The sequence below is a fragment of the Chrysochloris asiatica genome, unplaced genomic scaffold, assembly GCF_000296735.1.
Source record: "Chrysochloris asiatica unplaced genomic scaffold, ChrAsi1.0 scaffold00132, whole genome shotgun sequence".
In the NCBI taxonomy this organism is placed as follows: Eukaryota; Metazoa; Chordata; class Mammalia; order Afrosoricida; family Chrysochloridae; genus Chrysochloris; species Chrysochloris asiatica.
This window is the reverse complement of record NW_006408650.1, coordinates 8,656,948-8,663,976: the sequence shown is the minus strand read 5'-3', so window position 1 is coordinate 8,663,976 and position 7,029 is coordinate 8,656,948.

The window sequence follows — 7,029 nt, the reverse complement described above, 5'->3', positions numbered from 1 at the left end:
CGAAGGCTGTGCTCTTTAATCTTCATAAGTAAATGTTTCAAGTCCTCTTCACTCTCAGCGATCAAGGTCGTATCATCTGCATATCGCAGGTTGTTAATGAGGTCACCTTATAGCAAAAAAAAAAATTAATTGGCTCAAAAGAATAAATAGTGCTTTTTTTTTAAAAACCCACCTATGAGACCAAATGATCAACAACTGATTTCAAATAAAGATGAAAATGTCAGGGGGCAGGGCAACTAGATAAATGGAAACAGAAGAACTAGAATGGGAATGACGAAAACGTTCCCACGTTGTAGAGAATGTAACCAATGTCATGGGACAACTCGTGTGGAAATTGTTAGAGAAGAGCCTAAGTTTCTTTGCTAACTGTCACCGAAAGCACATGAAGTATTATTTCAGAACGTAAATAAATAAAATAAAAAGAAACACTCTCCTCAGAGGATATAAACAAATAACTGCTGTCGTTTGTATTTTCTAGCCAAAATCCAGACAAACCATTGTGACATTTCATTATAAGCATCCTCATTAGTGCTAACCACAAGGTTGGCAGTTCAAACCCACCAGTTGCTCTTTGGAAACTCTCTACAGGGTCGGTACGAGTCAGAGACTCCATGGTATTTAGCAACAATATTACAACTCTGAATGTATTCTTTTATTTTTAAAAAAATAATCTGTTCTAGTTCTCAGGAGCTCTGGGGTGTTGTGGGTTAGACATTGGGCTGCTAACCATGAGGTCAGTGGTTCAAACCCACCAGATGCTCCAAAGGAGAAAGATGAGGCTGTTTGCTCCCTTAAAGATTTACCATCTCAGAAATCCTGTGGGGCCATTCTACTCTGTTCCACAGGGTCTTGAGGAGTTGGGAGGGACTCGGTAGCTGTGAGTTAGTGGATTGGGTTATAGTTCTTTGATGAAATTGCTACAAAAGTGCAGGGAGAGAGTGATTCCGGAGCAAAGAGGAGAAGGTGCTCTATACTGGGTGGTCCTGGAAGACTCCCTAGAGGAAGTGACACCTAGGCTGAATCTGAATAATTTATCAGAATTGAATAATTCATTGGAGCCAGGTATAGAGGATAAACAATAGCTCATGCTGATTGCAAGAGGGCAGTAGAATTCCTTCTGTGTGCAAAGAAGAGTTTGACTGAAGCATCCAGGGTCTCAAGATGTGAGGCCAGAGGATGAAAAGGAAAGGAGATGGTTGTTGTTGTTGTTGTTGTTAAGTGCCGTCGAGTCGGTTCCGACCCATAGCGACCCTGTACAGGGTTTCCGAGGGTGTAAATCTTTACGGGAGTAGAAAGCCTCATCTTTCTCCCACGGAGTGGCTGGTAGTTTCGAACCGCTAACCTTAAGGTTCGCAGCCCGATTCGTAACCACTATGCTAAACTTGAGGAGGAGATGGGACCTTGGCTCCGACTACTGAGAGCACTTCAAGAGCTGTAAACCAAGGAGGAGCCCCATGATATTTCCTGGAAGTAGGCACCCCAGTGTCCATGAGCTGACTTGGAGCACTCAAACCATGTACTCAGCCAAGTCCCATCTTCTCCAGGCACTTGCCCAAATTCCAAACCTCCTTCTGTCCCCAGGAGCTTCCCCAAAACAGATCTGAGGGATCTAAGTGAAACCTTGTTAGGACACTAGTTAGTGTGATAAACTAATTCTCCGTGAAGTGTTAGCAAAAGAAAATGGTTTCCCCCTCCTCAGGGCATTTTCATTATGATGGAGACTCAGTTGACAAATATTTACTGAATGATCTATTACATGCAAGAAACTATGTGAAATTCCTAGAGGGATATTCGCTTGACCTAAATAAATCAGTCTCTCATGATAAGATTTGGGCTCATGGAGGAAATAGTATAGGCAGAATAACACATCTGAGATCCAGTTAAGCCACATAAGCATCTGTCTCCACCCACCTCCTACCCCACCCCCACCCAACTTCTCCTGGAGGAGCACACAGGCTGTGGCCCTTGGGTGGTCAACCATCATGGTCTTAGGTAGTACCACAGCATTGTTGGGACCCAACTTGGCCTCATGTGTTGGGTGGTTGGTGCCGTGGTAGAGTTATTACCTCCACACTGGGGACCCAGGTTCATCTCCCAGTCACCCAACCACCACCCATCTGTCAGTGAAATCTTGTGTTGCTACAATTCTGAACAGGATTCAGCACAGCTTCCAGATGAAGGCAGATGAGAGAGAAGAGTATGGTGACCTATTTCCAAACACCAGCTAGTCACGCCCCTGTGGGTTACAATCCGATCCCTAATTGGCTCATGCGGTCATCATGAATCAGGGGGAGTGGGGCGGGCCCACCATGGCAGCTAGCAATAAGACACCTGCCCTGTGGACAACCAGAAGGGCTGTGCTGGGGGCTCAGTTCCCTATTCTTGGTCCCTGTCTGCCCACTTCTCTACAACCCCAAATCAGGCACACTTCCTGAGGGCCTTTGGGCCCCTGGCGCTGTACCACAGGTGTATGGAGGGTGTGGGGGAAGAGTGAGGCATAGAAAGACAGACTCCAAAGTGGAAGGAGGGCAGCCTGAACATCAGCTTATCACAGCGTGAGACCAGTTCTCCTCCTGAAGGGACGGGCAGTGGGGCCTCCTCAGCCAGGCTGGTTTCTGCTCCCTCTCACCCACTGCCTTCTGTAGACGCCACAGCGGTGGAGGGGAGGCAGAACCAATGAGTCTTTTCCAGCTTTGGGTCTCTGCAGTTCTTCCCTCTCCCCTCTGCTACTCACCCTCCCAGCTTGAAGCACCAGTACCACCCTCTCCCCCAGCGGCATCTTTTCAGGCACTACCCAGGAGTATCCTTACCTATGTCTTATCTATGGCCCCTGGCCTTAAAATTCCTTTCTCTAAAATGGGCACCACCCAGACACTTCTAGCCATTTGAAGGATCCTTGGTGGCACAATGGTTAAGCACTCGGCTGCTATCCATAAGGTGGGCGAATCCACCAGCTGTTCTGTGGGCAAAATGACCTCACTATCTGCACCTATAATATTGCTGTGTGAGATGCTGTCGAGTTGGTTCTGATTCGTGGCGACCCTGAATAGATAGTGTTTCCAAGGATCGGTGGGTTTGAACCACCAACCTTTCAGTGAGCAGTCCTGTGCTTATCCTACAACACCACACCAGGACTCCTGAGAAAAACCATGGGGAAAAGCATCAAAACAACCAGATTTACTGGTCAGAAAGAGACTGGGGAAACTTTCAACACTATGATTGAGTCCCCTTTAAGGCTTAAAATAAGGAACTCTGGTAGCGTAGTGGTTACGAATCGGGCTGTGAACCGCAAGGTCAGCAGTTCGAAACTACCAGCTGTTCCGCGGCCGCGGGAGAAAGATGAGGCGTTCTGCTCCCTTAAAGATTTATAGCCTCGGAAACCCTGTGCAGGATCGCTATGAGTCGGAACCGACTCCATGGCACATAATAACAACAACAAGGTTTAAAATGAACTTATTCCACGACCCTCTTTTCAGCCAAAAAATAGACAGGTCTATGTCGTTGTTGTTGTTAAGTACCGTGGAGTCAGTTCTGACCCATAGTGACCCTAAATAGGGTTTTGTTGTTGTTGTCAAGTGCCGTCGAGTCGGTTCCGACCCATAGCAACCCTATATAGGGTTTCCAAGGAGCGACTGATAAGCTTGAACCTTGCAGTTTAAAGGGCTTTGCAGTCTGGTGCATTAACCCACAGAGCCACACCAGGACTCCCAAGGCTGCAAATGTTTACCGGAGCAGAAAGCCTCATCTTTCTCCCGCGGAACAGCTGGTAGTTTCGAACTGCCGACCTTGAGGTTAGCAGCCCGATTTGTAACCACTACACTACCAGAGCTCCTTAGACAGGTGTATGAGGGGAAATAATGACACCAGGGATGTACCCATGTCTTAGAATAATCGACTGCGATCGGAAGGGCAGCATTTAGCCCAGGACAAAGTGCAGAAGGGCTAGGGAAGAAGGAGGACTAGAAGCAGGAAACAGGGAGGAAGCGAGGTACCTGATGCTGCATCGTGAAGATTGCAATCAACGACAAGACACATAATGTGTGTGGACTGTTGAATGGAAAACTGGTTTGCTCTGTTTCTTTGAAAAAAAAAAGAAAAGGAACCCTCTGAGGCCATTCTAGTCTGTCCTATGGGATCACCACGAGTCCGGATCTACTTGATGGAACCGACAAGACCGCCTAGAATATCACTCACTAGCTCAACTTCCCCCAGTACCCACGTCCAATCTCTTAAGAAACACCGCCATCTGGTGGTCTGGTGTGAGACTGCAGGGCAGGCTCCTTTTCCCCCGAAGAGAGGGTGGGTTCTAGAGGTAAGCATCTGTTCTAGGTAAAGGTTCCCCGTGAATACACGCCAAGTCCAAACTCCAAGAGCCAGCAGGAACTCCCACCTACTCACTGCACGCCGCAGGGAGGGCCGTAAACAGTTATATGGACGGTGGCAGCTTCCTGCCAGGACGGTTATCTGTCATGTGGACCACAGCATGCCCAGACCCAGCTCTGAACTGCAGTTGTGTGTGTGTGTGTGTGTGTGTGTGTGTGTGTGTGTGTGCACGCGCACACACACACACACTGGGAGGAGGGGGTACCAAAGGAAAGAGAGAGCGCACACAGCACAAACTATGAGGACATAAACAAATGAGCCATAAAATAATCTAAATTCATTTGTTCAACAAAGACTTCCCAGGCACCTGAACTGAGGGGACCCACACGCACCCTACCACCTGGTAGCTTCCTGATCAGCATTCACCTCTCATGCAGACCCTCTAACTGACCTACTTTCCACGGATTAGAGGCAACTTCTCCCTTGTCGTTTATCTTTGAATCCCCAGATCCTAAGCACACAAAACCCAAAACAATCCATTGCTGTTGAGTGGATTCTGGAGACTCACAGTGACCTGCTTGGACTAAGCAGTAGTAACCCAATGGGTTTTCTAGGCTACCATCCTTACAGACCCACCTCCTGATTCCCAGCTAAGCACTGAATTACTGCTGTACCAGGACTCCTTCCGCAGCACAAAGGAGGTGCCAAATATGTGCTTATTGAACTAGGGAATCCAACCCAGTCTTCTGCCCAAAAAGGAATCCCTTCTAATACTGTCACTGATGGTTGTCACTCAGGCCTGCCTTGAATGCTGCCGTCAGTGGCTGCTGATTATCTCATATACCGCTGTCAGGGATCGAAACTCCACCCAACCTCTTTACTGCAGAAAATTGGATATGTGTACTCATCATTGTGGAGACGAGGGTGAGTAGGCCCCGTAACTATAGGGACAGTGGGGTCAGACTTGGGCAGGATTCTCACATCTCTCTCATTCTGCCCTTCTAACCCACCAGCACACCCCCACCTCCAGAACCTGTTTCTTTCTATTGCTGTCTCGTCCTGACTTTTATATCCCTGCTTCCTTCATGCAAAGAGGTAGAGGCAGGAGATGGTCACCGGCTCCTCCAGGTGTGGCTGATCCTAGCTCAGAACCCCAGACCGTCCCCTCTCCCACTTCAGGATATGAGAGGGATTCTGATTGGGCAGCTCCGTGTCTGTGGTCAGGAGATGAGTACTACATGTCTGTTTCGGTAGCCAGGGAGATGGGGAAGGGTACTGTAATTGTCTGACAACCAGAATCATGGACACTGGGGGCCAGGGGAAGAGGAAAGAGACTGGAGAGTTTCCCAAATGAATGAGGAAGACAGGGAGAGATGCTGGGGAGTTGTTGTGGGTGGGACGGTGTCCTCCAAACATGCATGTCCACCTGCCACCTCAGAAGGTGAGCTCACTGGGATATAGTGTCTTTGCAGATGTAATGAAGGTAAAAGTCCAGACTAGACCATACTGGAGTGGGGTAACCCCTAATCCAATAAGAGTCAGAAACGGACACCTCTAGATAAGGACAGAGGCAGAGATTGGAGTGATGCTACCACAAGCCAAGGAATGCAAGGACTTGCCAGTCTCTGGAAAAGGCAAGGATGAACTCTCCCCTAGAACTTTTAGACGACAGCCCTACCAACACCTAGATTTCACAGTTCTGGCCTCCACAACTGTGAGACAACTTTCCTGTGGATTTAAGCCACCCAGCTTGCGGTCATTTCTAGGCAGCCCCGGAAAGCAAATGCAGAAGGAAGATCAGCAGACATCCTCCATACATCCTAAAACTGCACCCCGTGAATGCAGTTCTGCAGGAGAACCCCATTCAGGTGAATGCCTTCCTCAGCCACCTGGTAGATGCTGAAGGGGTCCTGGAGGGACCTACATATATGTGTAAACTGAGAGCCCAGAGAAGATAATCAACCCACACGTGTTCCCAACGTGTGCGGATTTCTGAGGAGGACAATCCTGCAGAACACTGATACATTAACTACTTTTGTTCCAATCTGAATAATTAACAAACACTACAATATTTTATAGTTATTGGTGAAAACTGGGATTTTCAGGAAGCTAAACACTTTTACCACCACTCATCTGTCAGTTTGTCATACTGTGATGGATAAAGGGCTTGCTGTGAGGTTGGAAGCTATGCTGTAGGTTTGTTAAATACCAGCAGAATCACCCACAGTAGACAAGCTTTAGCAAAACTTCCAGACTAAGACAGACTTGGAAGAAGGAGAGGCAGACCACTTCTAGTTAGCTACTGAAAACCTTACAAATAGCAGCAGACCATTGTCAGATATAATGCCATAAGATGAGCCTTCCCCCCCGCCCCCACCCCGCCGGCCCCAGGTAGGAAGGCCCTCAAAACAGGACTGGGAAAGAGCTGCTTCTTCAATATAGTGTTAACCGTGATAACGTGAATGGAGCAAAGTTTTCATGACCTTCCATTGCTGGCGGCACACGACTCAAAAATAAAAACAGTTGTAAACATCCATTAATAACCAAAACACATAAGATGCTTGGCTGTCTTTTGAATCTTGGTTTTCCTTGCATTATATTATAAAATAGACACTGGAGGGGGAGAGAAAGGAATAGCGAAAAGCATCACCATAGAAAGCTTGTAAGTCCGTCTTCTGCCTATAACTGATTGGAATACCTAAAATG